The following is a 19030-nucleotide window of genomic DNA, read 5'->3' as shown; positions in this document are numbered from 1 at the left end:
GGTGCTAATGCAAAGTACCAGAAATCTGATGGCTTTTATAAAGGGTATTTATTTGGGGTAAAAGTTTAAAGCTACAAGACACTCAAGAGTCCAACTCAAGGTACCATAAGAGGGACTTCCTCACCAAAATCTGTTACCACATGTTGAAGCAAGATGGTGGGTGATGTCTGCAGGGGTTCAACCTTCCTCTTTCCTCTTAAGGCTCGTGGGCCCAGATTCTTCTGTGTGTCTCAGCTGTAGGCTGGCATAAGTCTCAGCTGCTCTGTTCTCTTCAGCTGCAAACTATCAGGCAAATGGCTCATTTCTATTCCTGGGGCCGCAGGATCAAAGCTGACAAAATTCTTTCCTCTGTCATCTATGGAGCTTTCTCTATTCCCCTGTATCTTCATATATATGCTTCTGTGTTAGTATCTGTTTATATAGTCCACCAAGGAGGCAGGGACTTAACCCTGAATGCCCTAATGATGTGGTCGAATCAAAGCCCTAATCTTGATTTAATCAAGTAAATGTAAAACCTTTGAATTTAAATTAATCAAAGGGTATCATGCCTATAGGAACAGACCATTTTACAAACATAATCCATATCTCCTTTTGGAATCCATAAATAATATCAGACTACCACACTGCCTTTCATTTTTAATGGCCAGTTTATAAATAGAGGACATGAAACCTGAGCTATGCAATAATATTTCAAAAACAGAAGATAAACAGAATGGTAAATTAATCCAGCATTTGGGAAAAAGTATTCCAGAAAATATACTAAAATAATAACAATGTACATCTCTGGATTTATAAATTTGAGTGATTAAAAAAAAATTTTCCCTTATTATTTATGATTTCAATATCAGTGAGCAGTATTTTTCATAATCAGAAAAGCCAACAAAGTCATTTTCACTTTGAATTTAATAACCAGAACATATTAAGTCAATATTGGTGCCTCATTAGTTTTTTTTTTTAAGATTTATTTTTTAAAATTTATTTCTCTCCCCTTCCCCTGCCATTGTCTGCTCTGTGTCCATTTGCTGTGTGTGTTCTTCTGTGTCCACTTGGATTCTTGTCAGTGGCACTGAGAATCTGTGTCTCTTTTTGTTGCATCATCTTGCTGTGTCACCTCTCCATGTGTGCAGCGCCATTCCTGGGCAGGCTGCACTTTTTTCGCATGGGGCAGTTCTCCTTACGTGGTATACTCTTTGCACGTGGGGCTCCCCTATGCTAGGGACACCCCTGCGTGGCACGGCACTCCTTTTGCACTGCTCATGGGCCAGCTCACCACACGAGTCAGGAGGCCCTGGGTTTGAACCCTGGACCTCTGATGTGGTAGGCAGATACTCTATCATTTGAGCCAAATCCTCTTCTCTCATTAGGTCTTAAGCTTAAAAAAAAAAAATTGTAGCCACTACCAATGGTAAACATTGAAAAAAAAAAGTTCAATAAGCAATCTACTGATTAATCTAATTCTAGCTAATATTTATTGAGATCTTATGTACTAGGACTGAACTGACGTGTTTTCTATATATATGCATCTTCTCATTCAATCCTCCTAATTCTCTATCCTCATCTGTGGGTTAGATATTTGAAGCAATGTGCCAGAGGTTATACAGCTAGTGAGCAGCAATAATTTGAAACAAGGCTGACTCCGCAGTTTGTGTCCTTTCTGCCTTTGTGCTTTTCCCATTACCTTCAGATTTTGGCATAGCTGTAACATCTGTGCCAAAGAGTGTGGCTTATAAATTTCCTGCTCATGGGAGCACCTCAGTAAAATCATTAGAAGTCTAATAGTACTACAAATATATTCAATAGTTTTAATAAATGTCCTCACAGAAAAAAAATGCTACATTCATATTTCATACCTTTCAGTAATTATATACCAATGATTGAGAAATTGTGACATTCAACCAAATATCTTACTTGTTCTTTTCTGTATTTAGGATTGAATAACCTTGGCATAGAGTACATGTTCATTTCTCAGCACTGTGCATAGGCCAAAAGCTATGTAGGTCCCAAATATACCTTCTATTCGGACTGACTGCCTGAAATTCTTATTCTGCTCTTACTTTAGGATAAAACCGTAAGGCCAAGGTATTATCTAGAAGGCTTACCCTTGAAACCATTATCAGTCTCTAAAATGAATTCATTTTTTATCAGATACCTAAGCCTTGTAAACTGGCTGGCCCAGAGCCCCAATATTTTGTTAAAGGAAAGTCCTAGATCATATGCTTAAGGATTGGGAAAATATGAAGGGTATAGCATAACATCATTGGGCGACTGAGAGGTGACAAAGACAGACTTGGCCTGCTAAGCAATTTTGCCAGAGATGAGTTCTGCAGGTAAGTCATACATGAAAGATGTTTGAATAATCTCGGAAAACTGTAGAGACAAATGTTAATAGGTAAAAATTACCTTTCAACATAGTAAATAGTATAGTTTTATGTAGTTATATAAAATAATTAAGTTTGCAATGGAGAAATTCACAAGGTCATAATCCAGCACAAGCACAGGGCAAGACAATGGCAGAGAAAAGGAATAGAGACCCCTGCCCTTCACATTTTTGACAGCCTGATAGTCTTCAAAGAAGGGCTATACTCTGAAGAGAGCACAGACCAATTTGCAAAAACTGAAAGGTTTTTGTTTTCATTAGTTCCTGGCACTCAAGGAAATCTGTCATATCACTAGCTGGATAAAAATTTAAGGAACAGACATCTTAGGAACTAAACCCCAGAATTAAACTTTAAAATATTAAAATGTATAGTGTGCAACAAAAGATTACAAAACAGAGGAACAGGAAATGATGGATCATCCAAAGGAACAGTGTAAAAATCCAGAAACCACCAAGGAAGACAAGACTATGAAATATTGGAAAAATACTTTTAAAAAGTTAATCCTAAATATGATCAAGGAGATAAAGGAAGACACAGAGAAAGAGCTAAAGGATATCAGGAAAACAATAAATTAGCAATATGAGAACTTAATAGCTTGAAAAAAAATTTTTGAGGTGGTACTGGGGATTGAATTCATACTTGGGAAGCAGGCAGTAAACCACTGAGCTATATCAACTCCCAAGAGTTGAAATTTTAAAAAGGAACCAAAGAGAAATACTGGAGTTAAAGACTGCAATAGAAGAAATGGAATTATCCCTTGAGAGGTTCAATAGCAAATTGGAGCAAATAGAAGAAAATCTAGGTGAACTTTTTAAAAAAACTTAAAAAAAAAAAGACATTTAGATTACATAAATGTTGCATAAAAAATATAGGGGATTCCCATATGTGCTGCTACCTACACCTCCCACATTTTCCCACATTAACAACATCCTTCATTAGTGTGGTACATTCATTGCAATTGATGAACACATATTGGAGCATTGCCACTAAGCATGGATTATAGTTTACATTTAATTTACACTCTCTCCCATACAATTCTGTAGGTTATGACAAGATATATAATGGCCTGTATCTGTTATTTCAGTGTTATTCAGGACAATTCCCAAGTCCTAAAAATGCCCCCATAGTACACCTGTTTTCCCTCTTCCTGACCTAAGAACCTCCAGTGACCACTGCCTCCACATCAATGATATAAGTTCTTCCATTGCTAGAATCACAATAAATCTATAATAGAATAAGTCCACTCTAGCCACAGTTCATTCCCCAATCCTAAGGATTCTGGGATGGTGATGCCCACTCCTCCTCTAATTGAGAGGGGACTTCAGTCTCATATGGCCAATGAATGGAACTCCTGCTTGCAGTTGTAGACTCTCTCAGTTCCTTGGTATGGTGGTTGTCCATCATCACCTTGTTAGTTGTCCAGGGTGATTCCAATGAATTGAAAGTAGGTGTTGCAACTCTGTTGAGGCTCAGGGCCAAGCTGGCACATGGACAGCCCAAAGATTCAAGACTCTTGGATGTATGCTTACCAACTCCAGCACCAACTACAGGTTCAAATAGAAGAGACAGAAGAGCCATGTGTAGAGGAACCACAACTGAGTACAATTCTTTCACACTGGGGAACACATTCCCCAAAGTAGGTCCCACTAGCAAGGCACCAAACTCATGAGATATCTGCAATGACCATGGTGCGTGGGTGTCTCCAGAGCCCTCAGGAGCCCCACTATTTGGAGTAGTGTCTTATTTGGCAGTCAATGAGATCCTGCTGAGACATGCATAAGCATAACCTGTGGAATGACCTCCCAACTCACTTTGAAGTCTCTTAGCCATGTAAACTCATTTGTCTTTATCTTTTCCCCCTTTTGGTCAAGGTCTTTTTCCAGTTACATTGCTAATTGGTGCTTGGTGGTAATCCCTAGTTGCCAAGGAGCCTCTCCCTGGAAATCATGTACCATGCTGGGGGGAAGTTATTGCATTTATATGCTGAGTTTGGCTTAGAGAGAGGCCACATCTGAGCAACAAGGAGGCTCTCATGAGGTAACATTTAGTCACCCCATAATAATAGCCTAAGTTTTCATTTCAAGAGTAAAGATTCATAAGTACAGTCATCAATATCACGGGCCCATCAATGGACCATCCTCCTTCACTAGCCATTGCCTCTGTACTTGGGGGATTCTTGCTGTTCTGTTAGAGAATGTGACAGCTCCTCAGGATGGGAATTCTTTCAGTTACTGTGTGAATCTCCACCCATTGTGACAATGCCCATGAACATTTGAACACATTTATATGCCTTTTATGTATGTCCAGGTGAACTTCATCTCATGTGTCCCCCATCACTGACATCCCACACCAGTGGTCCTTCCCTGCCACAGTTGTAACCCTCCTGTGATCCAAAACTTCTTAAAAAATGAAGCCAATCAAATAGTCAGACAAAAATAATTTAAAAATGAAAGAATAATGATAGTTTCAAAAATAAGAAACAAAATACAAAAAAAAATTTCAGGAATAAAAAATGAAAAACTTAAAAAAAAAGGTTTTTACATTTTGCCTTTCATCATTGTAAGATCTGTAGTCCTGTACATACAGTGATATTTTCTTCCATTCCTCTCCCCCCCCCCCAATGTCTTACTTTTTCCATTTTGTCTTCAAAGAAGTTTTAGGTCACAACAAAGTCATGTACAAAATATAGGGGACTCCAATATATCCAACATCCTCTCCCTTTCCCCCCTTCCCCTATTAATAATATTCTATATGTGAATGGTACATCTGTTACAACTAATGTACAAATATTGAGAAACAGCTACCAACTATGGTCAATGGTTATGGTTTACATTTTAAAATTTATATATATGTGTGTGTGTGTGTGTGTGTGTGTGTATATATACACTTTATAAATTTTGATGAAACTTGACATGGCATGTATCCATCATTGCAAGATTATGTAGAACACTTCCATCACCTTCAAAATGCCACCTGTTCTATCTATTCTGTTCCTCCCTCCTCCTCCCCTTGGAACCCACAGAAACCACCAAGCTTCACTCTTTGCAGGACCAGATTCATAATTACTTGCAACAACACTGAGGGCTGGACACACTCATCTGTCCTCCCCTATTGGGCACCGCCCTGCTCTTAGAGACCCTCACCCCTCTATTTGAGAACATTGCAGGCTGGGATGTCCTGCACCTTCCTGCTCATTTTGTGGGTCTCCATCCACTGATATAACACACTATGTCAAGATGAACACTCACACACTCCCTAGAAGCCTGCCCCAGGTGTGCCTTGTCCCAAATGACCCCCACATCCAACACCCTAAACCAGTAACCCTACCTTGCCCTATTGCCAAAGGATCATTCCCAATATGTAGTTTCAACCACATACTCACAAATCCCCAGTGTTCACCAGCTCCCTGCCCGAACCTTCCCCCCAGTTTCATGGACCATCCAACCTCCTCTCCACACCCTACCCCCCTGACACCTGCTCTGACTAACTGCACTACAGTCATGCCCCTCCACTGCATAACTACATACTTTCACTTTAGCATAGATTTTGCCTATATGGGCATTGGCTCTTAGCCTTCTTCTCCCTTTCTATTTCTTATAAACCTATCTTCTGAACTCTAGCTCTGTGAGCTCTACTTGCTTAATTCGTATCAGTGAAGTCATGTAATATTTGTCCTTAAGTGCCTGGCTTGCTTTACTTAACATAAGGTCCTTAAGATTCATCCATGTTATCCCATGTGTTAATACTGTATTCCTTCTTACAGCTGAGTAATATTCCATTGTATGTATATACTATAATTTGTTTATCCATTCATCTGTTGAAGGGCATTTGGGTTTATTCCAACTTTTGGCAATAGTGAATAATGCTGCTATGAACATTGGTGTTCATATATCTGTTTGTGTCCTTGCTTTCAATTCTTCTGCGTATACACCCAGCAGTGGAATTGCTGAGTCATATGGCAGGTCTATATTTAGTTTTCTGAGGAACTGCCATACTGTCCTCCACAGTGGTTGTACCCTACTACATTCCCACCAGCAGTGGATGAAGGTTCCTATTCCTCCACATCCTCTTCAACACTTGTAGGCCTCTTTTTTTGTCAATAGCCACCAGTCTAATGGGTGTAAGATGATATTTCATTGTAGTTTTGACTTGCATTTCCCTAATAACTAGTGGTGTTGAGCATCTTTTCACGTGCTTTTTAACCATTTGTAATTTCTTCTTTGGAGAAATGTCTATTCAAATCACTCACCTATTTTTAAAATGGGTTGTTTGTCTTTTTATTTTTGTGATGTAGGGTTTCTCTATATATGCAGGGTATTGGGCCCCTATCAGATATATGTTTACCAAATATTTTCTCTCATTGAGTAGGCTGCCATTTCACTTTCCTAACAAATTCCTTTGAGGTGCAAAAGTTTTTAATTCTGAGGAGGCCCCATTTATCTATTTTTCTTTCATTGCTTGTGTTTTGGGTATGAAGTTCATGAAACCATTTCCTATTACAAGATCCTGTAGGTGCTTTCCTACATTGTTTTCCAAGGTCTTTAAGGTCTTGGATCTTATATTTAGATCTTTGATTCATCTTGAGTTAATTTTTGTATACGGTGTGAGATGGTGTTCCTCTCTCATTCTTTTGGATATGGATACCCAGTTTTCCAATCACCATTTGTTGAAGAGGCCATTCTCTCCCAGTTGAGTGGGCTTGGTGGCCTTTTTTAATATGTTACTGTATATGTGAGGATCTATGTCAGAACTCTCAATTTGGTTCCATTGGTCAGTATGTCTTTCCTTGTACCAATACCATATAGTTTTGACCACTGTAACTTTATGATATGCTTTAAAGTCAGGTAGTGTGATTACTTTGATTTCATTTTTCTTTTTCAGTATGTCTTTGCCTATTCAGGGCCTCTTTCCATTCCAGATAAATTTCATAGTTAGTTTTTCCAATTCAGTGAAAAAAAATGCTATTGTGATTTTTATTGAGATTGCATTAAATATGTAAATTAGTTTGGGTAGGATAGACATCTTAATGATGTTTAGCCTTGCTATCCATGAATGGGGAATATTCTTCCATTTTTTAAAAGTCTTCTTTGATTTACTTTAACAGTGTTGTATAGTTTTCTGCATATAAATCTTTTACATCTTAGTTAAATTTATTCTTAGTATTTGATTCTTTTAGTTGCTATTGTAAATAGGATTTTTTTTCTTGATTTCCTCCTCCAATTTCTCATTACTGGTGTGCAATCAGTACATTTTTGCACATTGATCTTATAACCTGCCACTTTACTGAACTCATTTATAAGCTCTAGAGGCTTTGTTGCAGATTTCTCAGGGCTTTCTATGTATGGGATCATGTCACCAGCAAATAGTGAAATTTTTACTGCTTCCTTTCCAATTTGGATGCCTTTTATATCTTTTTCTTCTTGAAGTGCTTGAGTAAGTACTTTTGACACAATGTTAAATGGGAGCGGTGAAAGTGAACATCCATGTCTTGTTCCTGATCTTAAAAGGAAAGCTTTTAGGATTTCACCATTGACTATGTTAGCTGTGAGTTTTTCATATATACCCTTTTTCATGTTGAGGAAGTTTCCTTCTATTTGTATCTTTTTGTAGTGTTTTTATCAGGAAAGGGTATTGTATTTTGTCAAATGCTTTTTCTGTGTCTATAGAGATGATCACTTGGTTTTTTCTTTCAATTTGTTTATATGGTGTATTTTGTTAGTTGATTTTCTTATGTTGAACCATCCTTGCATACCATAGATGAAACCCACTTGGTCATGGTGTATAATTTGTTTGATGTGTTGTTGAATACAATTAGCAAGTATTTTTTTGAGGTTCATTAGAAAGATTGTTCTATAGTTTTCCTTTCTTGTGACATTTTTGTTTGACTTTGGTATTAGGGTGATGTTGGCACCATAGAATGAGTTAGGCAATATTCCCTCCACATCTGTTTAAGAGTTTAAGCAAGATTGTTAGTTCCTTCCAGAATGTTTGGTAGAGCTTACCTTTGAAGCCATCTGATCCAGAGTTGTGAGGTTTTTGGTGATTAATTCTTCTTTTTAAAAAATCTGGTTGCATCATCATCATTTTGGTGCATTGTTTCACCACACAGGAGCCTGGCCTGCAACTCTCCATGCAGGTCTGGGATGCCTTTTTTTCCCTTTTTTAACCAGGAGGTCCCAGGTATCAAACCTGTGTCCTCCATATGGTAATGGGAGCTCAGTTGCTTGAGGCACAGCTGCTTCCCTTTGATGACTAATTCTATCTTGTTATTTGCGGTTGGTCTGTTGAGTTCATCAATTTCTTCTTTTGTCAATGTAGGCTGCTTATGTGTTTCTAGAAATTTGTCCATTTTCTCTAAATTATCCACATATTGGCACATAATTTTTCAAAGTATCTTCTTATGATACTCTATTTCTGTGGGGTCAGTGATGATATTTCCTTCCTTGTTTCTTATTTTATGTATTTGCAATTTCTCCCCCTTTTTCTTTGTTAAGCTACCTAAGGGTTTGTAAATTTTATTGGTCTTCTCAAAGAACCAACTTTTGGTTTTGTTTCTTTTTTCTAGTGCTTTCTTATTTCCAATATCATTTAGTTCTTCTCTAACTTTTATTATTTCCTTCTTTCTACTTCCTTTGGGGTTAGTTTCTTGTTCTTTTTATAATTCCTCCAGGTGTGCAGTTAGATCTTTTGATTTTAATTCTTTCCTTTTTTAAAAAATATAAGCATTCAGGGCTATGAATTTTCCTCTCAGTACAGCTTTTGCTGCACTCTATAGGTTTTAATACATTGTGTTGTCTTCCTCATTCACTTCAAGGTAGTTACTGATTTCTTTTGCAATATCCTCTTCAACACAATGGTTGTCCAAGAATGTGTTGTTCAACTTCCAAATCTTTGTGCCGAATCTTGTCCTCTGCCACTTAGTGATTTCCAGTGTCATTCCATTGTGATCAGAGAAATTATTTTGTATTATTTCAATCTTTCTAAATTCATTGAGATTTGTTCTGTGGCCCTGCGTGTGGTCTATCCTGGAGAATGATCCATGTGCATTAGAGAAGAATGTAGATCCTGCTGTATTTGGGTGTACTTTTCTGTGTATGTCTATTAGGTTCAGATCCTCTAATGGATTATTGAAAGTCTTTGTTTCTTTATTGATTCTCTGTCAAGATTTTCTGTCTAATGGTGATAATGTGTATTAAAGTCCCCCACTACAATTGTAGAGGCATCTATTTCTCCACTTAGTTTCTCCAGTGTTTGCTTCATGTATTTTTGGGTGCCCTGGTTAGGTGCATGAATTTTTATGACTGTTCTTTCTTCTTGATAGATTACCACTTTTATTAAGATATTGTGTTCTTCTTTGTCTCTTACATTTGTTTTGTATTTAAAGCTATTTTGTCCAATATTAGTATAGCTACTCCCAACCCCCCCCCCTTTTTTTTTTTTTTTGGTTATTTTTTTGCTTGTAGAATTGATTTCCAACCCTTCGCTTTCAGCCTCCTTGTGTCTCTGGGTCTAAGGCGGGTTTCTCGAAGACAACATATAGATGGGTCATAGTTCCTTATCCATTCTGCCAATCTGTGTCTCTTGACTGGTGAGTTTAATCCATTAACATTCAATATTAATACTGTCAAGGAATTAGTTACATTAGCCATATTTTCTTTAGGTTTATGTATGCCATATGTTGTTTTTATTTCTCTTATCTTTTTAGTTGTTCCTACACTCTCCTCCAACTCTCTCTCTCCTATTTTTTCCTTTTGAACTGCAGAACTCCCATTAGTATTTCTTGAAGTGCAGGTTTCTTATTGACATACTCTCTTAGTTTCTGTTTATCTGTGAATATTTTGAACTATCCCTCATTTATTAATACTGCTTTTGCTGGATAGAGAATTCTTGGCTGGAAGTTTTTTTTTTCTTTTGACACCTTGACTATGAAATACCACTGCCTTCTTTCCTCCATGGTTTCAGATGAATAATCAGCTCTTAATTTTATCAAGCTTCCCTTGTTTGTGATGGTTCTCTTCTCTTGCTGCTTTCAGTATTCTCTTTGTATTGAGCACTAGACAGTTTGACAAGTGTATGTCTTGGAGTAGGCCTGTTAGGATTTATACTGTTTGGGGTGCACTGCACTTCCTGGACATGTACATTCATGTCCTTCAGTAGCACTAGGAAGTTTTCAGCCATTATTTTCTCTAACACACCTTCTATTCCCTTTCCCTTCTCTTCTCCATCTGGGATATCTGTAATGTGTATGTTTATGTGTTTCATGTAGTCATTCAAATCCTTGAGTCCCAGCTGGTTTTTTTTTTTTCTATCTTTTTAACTATCTGTTCTACTATCTGATTTCAGCTATACTGTCTTCCACATCCCTGATTATTTCCTCTGCATATGCAAATGTGCTGTTATGTACTTCCAGTATATTTTTGATTTCTTGTATTGTGCCATTCATCACCATCATATCCATTATCTTTTTGTGTATGTTTACAATTACTTCAGTGTATTCTCCCAGTTTTTTCTTAACATCTTTAATCTCTTCCTTCACTTCATTAGGTTGATTCATGATATTTGCTTGGACAACTCTGATTAATTATTACATGTTCTGCATCTCATCCTGTTTTTTAGACCATTTGTTGGCCTGGGCCATGTCTTCCTGTTTCATATTATGGCTTGTAATTTTTTGTTGGTGTCTAGGTATCAGTCTATCTTTATGGGTTTGTTCAGTTGATTAGCATCTCTTTCTAATCTAGTGTTATATTTTGTTGTTGTTTTTGTGTGTGTGGTAAGTTTTCACTTTGACACTATGTTCTTCTTATTCTATTTTCTTGCTGTTGTCTATGTACCCTTGAAAAAAATTAGGGCCAGAGAAAAGGAAAGAGGTAAGAAGAGATAAAAGATAATAGTAATAGTTAAAGGTAGAAGGGAAATGGTGTAAGACTTAGGAAAATGAATAATTAACTCAAGAAGTGCAGAGAAATAATAAAAAAGTAGAGTACAAATAAGGAGATGAGAAACCGAATAGAGAAAAATATATAGGATGAATTAAAAGGCCAGAATGATGGCAAGAGGGGGAAAGAGAAAAGAAAAGAAAAATAGAAAAAGTGAAACATGAAAGAATACAGAAAAAAGGAGAGACAAGAAAACTTGAGGATCAATCAAAAAGTTGTGGAATGTAAGAACAACAACAGAAAGCAGAAGATAAAAAGATGAAGGAAGGAGAATAAATAGCACAGGTAGACAAAAATGGTAAACAAACAAAGGAAGGAAACCTAGGAAGGGGAAACACAACAAAGAAGAAGCAAGACAGGAGCAAGGGTTTCCTTTGGGCTTTTTATCTTTGTCCACTTCCCTCCAGATCAATGCTCTGAAACCTCCCACTCTGTGGGTTCCCAATACAACTCACATGGGTAGGATTTTCCCCTTCTTAGCCATTTTTTGGTGAGAAAGCTGGGGAGTGCCCACCTAAACTGATGCCATATTGTTGGAACTCCTCAAGAATACATGAACTTGAAGAAAAAACTATGGAAATGATTAAGACTGAGTAGCAGAAAGAAGAAAAGAATAATAATAATATTATAAGAATAATAATAATAAAAAAAGCCAACAGAGCCTAAGAGACCTCTGGCATACCATCAAACATTCTAATATATACATTTTGGAGTCCCAGAAGGAGACGAAAGAAAGAATACAACAGTTTTATATTATTAATGAATTACAAAAAGAGATATTGATTATGTTTGTAACTGGTCTGTTCCTCTGCATGTGATACCCTTTGACTGATTTAAATTCAAAGGCTTTATATTTATTTGATTAAATCAAGATTAGGGTTCTGATTTGACCATGTCATTAGGGTATGTAGGGTTGAGTCCCCTCTCCCTTGGTGGGCTGTATAAAGGGGCACTCCATCAAGAACAAAGGAAAAGATACACAGAGCTAGAGAGAGCTCCATAGATGCCAGAGAAGAGACTTTTGTCAGCTTTGATCCTGTGGCCCTAGGAAGAGAGATGAGCCATTCACCTCATCATTTGCAGCCGAAGAGAATAGAGTAGTTGAGGCCTATGCCAGCATACAGATGAGATACACAGAAGAGGCTGGGCCCACGGAGCCTTAGGAGGAAAGAGGAAGGCTAAACCCCACAGACATTGCCTGCCATTTTGCTTCAACATGTGGCAACAGGCATTTGGTGAGAAGTACCTCTTATGGTACCATCAGTTGGACTCTTTAGGATCTTGTGACTGCAAGATTCTACCCCACATAAATACCTTTTATATAAGCCAGCAGAGTTTTGGTACTTTGTACCAGCACCCCTTTGGCTGACTAATACAGAATTTGGTACTGAGAACCTAGGGCCATGCTTTTGCAAATACCAAAATGCTTGAGTGGTTTTGTAAATGGGTAAGGGCTGTTTTTTGAAGGAATTGTGAGATGCTTGATGGAAAAGGCCTAGATTGCTTTGAGGAGACTATTGGTAGTAATATGGAGCCTAAAGTTATTTTTGATAAGTCCTTAAAAGGAAATAATGAAACTATTATTGGAAACTGAAGGAAAAGTGATCTGTGTTTTAAAGTTGCCAGAAACTTAGCAAGATTAACTGTTGATGTTTTATGGTACACAGAATTGGAAAACTACAAATTGGACATTTAGCCAGGAGATTTCAAAACTAAATGTGGAAAACGCAGCCTGGTGTCTCCTTGCAGTTTATAGCAAAATGTTAGAGGAAAGAGATAAGCTGATAACTGAATTATTGGGCACAAAGAAAACAGAAATTGATTCTGGAAATTCCAAGCCCCTGGAAATCAAGCTCCCAAATGATAGTGCCCCGTTTGAGGAATTAACTAAACTTGGAACTTGTAAGTCAGAATTGAAAATGCAGTTATCTGGGAAAGACTTGTGAAAAGTCTTACTGTCTAATGGCTTGGACCCCTGCTTCCTGTATTCTAAACCAACAGACTTTTTGAGAGAGCTGTATGAACAAAACCACCATCAGCCTGCACTAAAAGGGATATGGAGAGTGATTTAGTCAGACAAAGGGGTGTAGATGCAAAATACCACAAATTGGTTGGTTTTTATAAAGGGTATTTATTTGGGGTAGGTGCTTACAGATACCAGGTCATAAAGCATAAGTTACTATCCTCACCAAAGTCTATTTTCACATGTTGGAGCAAGATGGCTGCCAATACTTGTGAGGGTTCAGGCTTCCTGGGTTCCACTGGGCTCAGCTCCTCTGTTTTCTCCACAAGGTCAGCTGTAGACTATCAGGTGAACAGCTCTGTCTCTCTCCCTGGGGTTTCTGCTGTGTCTAAGGAGCCATTTCTATTCCTCTGTGTTCTTCTCCTGGCTCAGATCATCTCTTCCTAGGGCTTGCTTCTCTTTCCTCTGTGTTCTTACTTCCTGGGGCTCCAGCTCAAGACCTCAGCATCAAACTTCAACATCAGAAAACCCTCAACTCTGTCCTTTGCCATGCCTTTTATCTGTAAGTCCCCAAACACCAAGGTGTGGGGACTGAATGCCCTAATCATGTGGCCCAATCAAGGCCCTAATCATAACTTAATTATGCCCAGGTACAGATCAGATTAAAAACATAATCCAATATCTATTTTTGGAATTCATAACCATGTCAGACTGCTATGGTTGGGGAGAGATTGAGGGAAAATGACTTTAAGAGGAAAACCATGGAAGCTGAGGTCTGAAATTAAGACATCTCCTTGGGCCAAGAGAGGAACCCCACCCATGTATCTGGAGAGGGTGAGTTCACCCTGGCAGTTAAAGAGAGTGGATGTTTCAGCCCACCGTTCAAGGAGTTTTACTGCTCCAGCTACAGAGATGGTGGAGCACATTCCCAAGGGTTGGGGAGAGTTAGATGGACACTCCTTAGGTCTGAGAGAGGTGGACCTGTACCCATAGATTAGAGAAGTCCAGGTCACCAAAGTCATTGCTCTGAGAGGGTTGGGACTGTATGCCAGAAATTAGGGAGAATATTGCCTCCACCGCACTGTACTATGGGGGTTGAGACTCTAATCCAAAGATTGGGTAAAGTGTAGCCCAATGTTCTTGGAGGGTGAAGTTTGGAGCTTGGTCACCACCCAGATGCTTGATGAGGGTAGAACCAAGAAAATTGCCATTGGGCAAGCCGGTGAATGGGTGGGCCCCCATGGGGTCCCAGGGAGAAGAAACCATCATCTTAAGAATGACTCTCAGACTTTGAAATGTAATGACATATGCCCTGGAGGTTTTCAGAACTGTAGAGGATCCCTAACTAGTTTTTCCATCCCAATTTCTCCTTATGGTAATGCAAATGTTTATCCTTTGTCTGTCCCTTTGTATACTGGAAGCAGATAAATTGTTTTGTAAGTTTCACAGGTCTACAGCCAAAGGGGAATTTGCTCCAAGACAAACTGTGTTTCTTTAAACTGATTGTGATATGATTTTGTACCCAACATTGTTAACAATTTAAGGGCTTTTAAAAAAATATTATAATTTCTTTTTTGGAATTGAGAGGGTGGAGTGTGACAGTTTGGTATTACCTATGAATTCCCAAAAGAGATATTTGATTATGTTTGTAAACTGGTCTGTTTCTCTGGGTGTGATACCCTTTGATTGATTTAAATTCAAAAGTTTTGCATTTACTTGATTAAATCAAGAATACAGCTTTTATTTGACCATATAATTAATTAGGGCAATCAGGGCTGAGTTACCATCCCCTTGGTGGGCTATATAAATGGACAATCAAGAACAAAGGAGAAAAAAAAAAAAAGAAGAAAAAAAAAAAAAGAAAAAAAAAGGAAAAAAAAAAAAAGGAGAAAAAAAAAGGAAAAAAAGAGAGAAAAAAAAAAAAAAGAACAAAGGAGAAGATATATGGGAATAGAGAGCTCCATGGATGCCAGAGTAGAGAAATTTGTCAGCTTTGATCCTGTGACTCAAGGAAGAGAAATGAGCCATTCACCTGATAGTATGCAGCTGAAGAGAACAGAGCAACTGAGCCTTATGCCAGTCTACAGCTGAGACACACAGTAGAGGCTGGGCCCATGGAACCTTAAGAGAAAAGAGGAAGATTGAACCCCTGCAGACATCACCTACCATCTTGCTTCAACATGAGGCAAAAGACATTTTTTGAGAAAGTACCTCTGATGGTACCTTGAGTTGGACTCATTAGGGCCTTGTAACTGTAAACTTTTAACCCAAATAAATACACTTTATAAAAGCCAACAGATTTCTGGGGCTTTGCATTAGCACTCCTTTGGCAGACTAATTCAAAGAAGCAGGAGTAATATTCAAAGAAACAATGGTAGAATCCTCTCAAATTTAACGAAAGACATGAATATGCCAAGTGAACTCCAAACTGGATAAATTCAAAAAGAAACATCCCCAGACACATAGTACTCAAACTGTTGAAAGTCAAGACAAAGAGTTTTGACAGATGCAAGAGAAAATAAAGGAATTATGGACAAAGAGTTCCTTTAAGATTAAGTACTGATTTCTCATCAGAAACCATTGAGGCAAGAAGGCAGAGGGACAAAATATTTAAAATATTGTTAAAAAAAAAACCAATTGCCAACCAAAAGTTTTATATCTATTGAGACTCTTTTCCAAAAAATGTTGGATAGAGACAATCCCAGACAAATAAAAGCTGAGGGAATTTGTCACCACTATTCTTGCCCTAATGCAATGCTAAAGGGGGTTCTTCAGACTGAAGGATAGACCAATAGACAGAAGATCAAAGTGGCCTAAAGAAAAAGATCTCTAGTAAAGGTAACCATATAAGAAATAAATACCAGTACTATTACATTGTATTTTTTGGTTTGCAACACCACTTTTTACTTCTTACATTTTCTGAAATGCAGATTGCATTAAAAAAAAAAAACCATAATCTGGGTTTAAGACATACAATGAATAATGATATAATGTGTAACATGTACAACAAAAAAGTGAGGGGATGGAGGGGTATAAGAACAGTGTATGTGTATGCTATTGAAGTAAAGTTGGTATCAAATCAAACTTGATTGTTATAGATTTAGGATGTTCAATTTTAGCACCGTGGTAACCACAAAAAAATATATGAAAAATATATACATAAAAATATGAGAAGAGACTCTAATATGGCCTATGCATTAATTCAAACTTTTCTAATTCTATATTCAAGTTTGACTAGTTTCCAAAAAGCAACTTAAGTGATATAGGCTCTATAGGCTTTAAATATTCAGGAAGGATGCAGACTGAATGTGTATTCAAACTTACATCCAGATGGAATGTGAGCAATATATTAATTCAGGCTTACCTGGAATGTGAGCGATATGATAATTCAAACCTACCTGGTATCCAAACAAACCCCTAACACTCTAAGAACCTAACCAAGAAAGTCCTTTTTGCATAAAAGCACAGCTTGATCCCCTGCTCCTACATCCTTTGTATAAAAGAGACCTAGAAATCCTATTCAGGGCTCAGGTTTTTTTGGACAGAAGTACAATGGGCCTGGTTGGCTGTTAATAAATCCTCCTTCTCAGAGATTTCTCACATCCTGGCCTTCAATACCATGATCACCTGACTTCTCTCTGCTACAACATCTCTGAGGGCTTGTCTGGAATCACTGCAAAGGTCAGAGATGACAGCAGTTGATTGCCCCTCTAGGTCATCTCCAAGAAGGCCAGGAGGGCCCAGGTGAACCCCAGCCCAGGGCACCCATGTACCCCCTTTAGTCCAAAGAGGGGTTGTGGAATCCACTGGAACCCTCCTGGAAGAAACCAGAGGCACTGGAGGGTTCAAAAGAGACCCTGAGAATGAAGCAAGGAGCTCCACATGCCAGATGAGTAAAACCCCCTGGGGACATATCGCAGGAAAAGCCTAATTCTGAAAAGTTAGGAGGGGAGCCTGATCAGCTCTCAAGAAGTCCCTAGTACTCCCAAGAAGGAGGGAGGAAGCTGTCTTTTCTAGGTCTAAGAAAGAAAAGCAAGGAGGGTGGTTGTGTGCGTGTGATTGTGGGAACTGAGTGAGATGCAGAGACACACTTCTGCTGGGTGAGTGAGATGTCCTGATCTGTGGTTCTGTGGTGACCTCATCTGGTCAAAGGCAGTCTGGGAGGCTTCCCTGCAAAGGGACCCTCTTCCTAGTTGGGGGTTTATATTGACCCACTAGGGTTAAGAGGCTCCATAAGTCCCCATGAGGGGTGTGGCCAGAGATGGACAAAGCAAAAGGCTGAGTGAGTGTTGCACAGCACCAACACAGGGTAAAAACATGGGGAACACACAAAGTAGGATCCTGTCAGGTTGTATGCTGAAAAACTTTTCCCAAGCATTCCATGGAAATGTACACAGCATAAAGTTCCAGCCAGGAAAACTTAGAACACTTCATGAATTAGAATGGCTGACTTTCGGCATGGGCTGGCCCTGGGAGGGCACCTTTGACCCCTGGATCATCTGTAAAGTCCACGATGTGTAACTGGAAAACCGAAGTGCCCTGAACAGTTCCCATACATCAATGCCTGGCAGGACACTGAGTCAAAGTCTGCTCTGGTTAAGGAAATGTATGACTAAAGAAGCTAGGATTTGCCTGATACAAAGGCCCAGAGGTGCTATCCAGGGAACCAGGCCAAGCAAGCACCTTGCAAAGCATCCAGAGAACACTTACTTTCTCCTCAGCTTGAAATCCCCATCAGCAGTCTACTTTTCATGCCTGGATCTCAAAGATGCCTTCTTCTGCATTTGAATAGCACCCCAGAGTCAACCAATTTTTGCCTTTACATGGGACAATCTGAGTTTCAGTGAAAAGCAACAGCTAACCTGGACATGGCTCCCTAAGGGATTAAAAAATGTGTCCACTATTTTTGGATGAGCCCTGACCAGTGATCTTAAGTCCTATAAACCAAAAAGTCATGATTGCTTCCTACCAAGACTGTGCTAGTGGAACCCATGCCCTCTTAAAACTTCTGCAACAAAAGGGTTATCAGGTGTCTAAAAAGAAAGCCCAAATATGCCTACCTCAGGTCAAGTATCTAGGTTACAAAATAGCTCAGGGGCTCCGCAAATTAGGACCTGAAAGAAAGGAAGCAATCTATAGCCTCCTTGAGCCCAGCACTCACTGAAAGTTGGGAGAATTCCTCGGAGTGGCTGGATTCCACTGCATTTGGATCCCTCACGTACCCTTTGTATGAAGCCACAAAGGGGGAGATCATGAAACTCTGCTCTGAAAAAGCCCACAGAAAGATGCTTTCACTGCTCTCAAGTGGCCCTGATGGAAGCACGAAGCCTCGGGCTTCCAGATCTCAGTAAACAGTTCTACCTCTATGTTCATAATCACCAGGGCATCACAGTAGGAGTACTCACTCAGTACCTGGTTCCTGTCAGAGACCTGTAGCCTGTCTATCCAAGGAACTGGACACTGTAGCCCAGGGATGGCCCTCATGCCTGCAAGCTGTAGCCACTGCAGCAATGCTAACACCAGAAGCCATAAAATTAACTCTTGGGCAGCCTATGATTGTTCAGGTTCTGCACATGGTAGTCACAATCTTAGAAGCCAAAGGAACACCCAGGCTTACTAACAGCTGCCTGGTTAAATATCAGACCCTATTATGTGAAAATCCATCCATCAAACTGGAACTCATAAAAACTCTGAATCCTGCTACCCTGCTACCTGTTGAGCTGGGGTTCCAACCCATAACTGTCTAGAGA

The sequence above is a fragment of the Dasypus novemcinctus genome, chromosome 9 (genome assembly GCF_030445035.2).
Source record: "Dasypus novemcinctus isolate mDasNov1 chromosome 9, mDasNov1.1.hap2, whole genome shotgun sequence".
NCBI lineage: Eukaryota > Metazoa > Chordata > Mammalia > Cingulata > Dasypodidae > Dasypus > Dasypus novemcinctus.
This window is presented reverse-complemented; position numbering follows the sequence as displayed.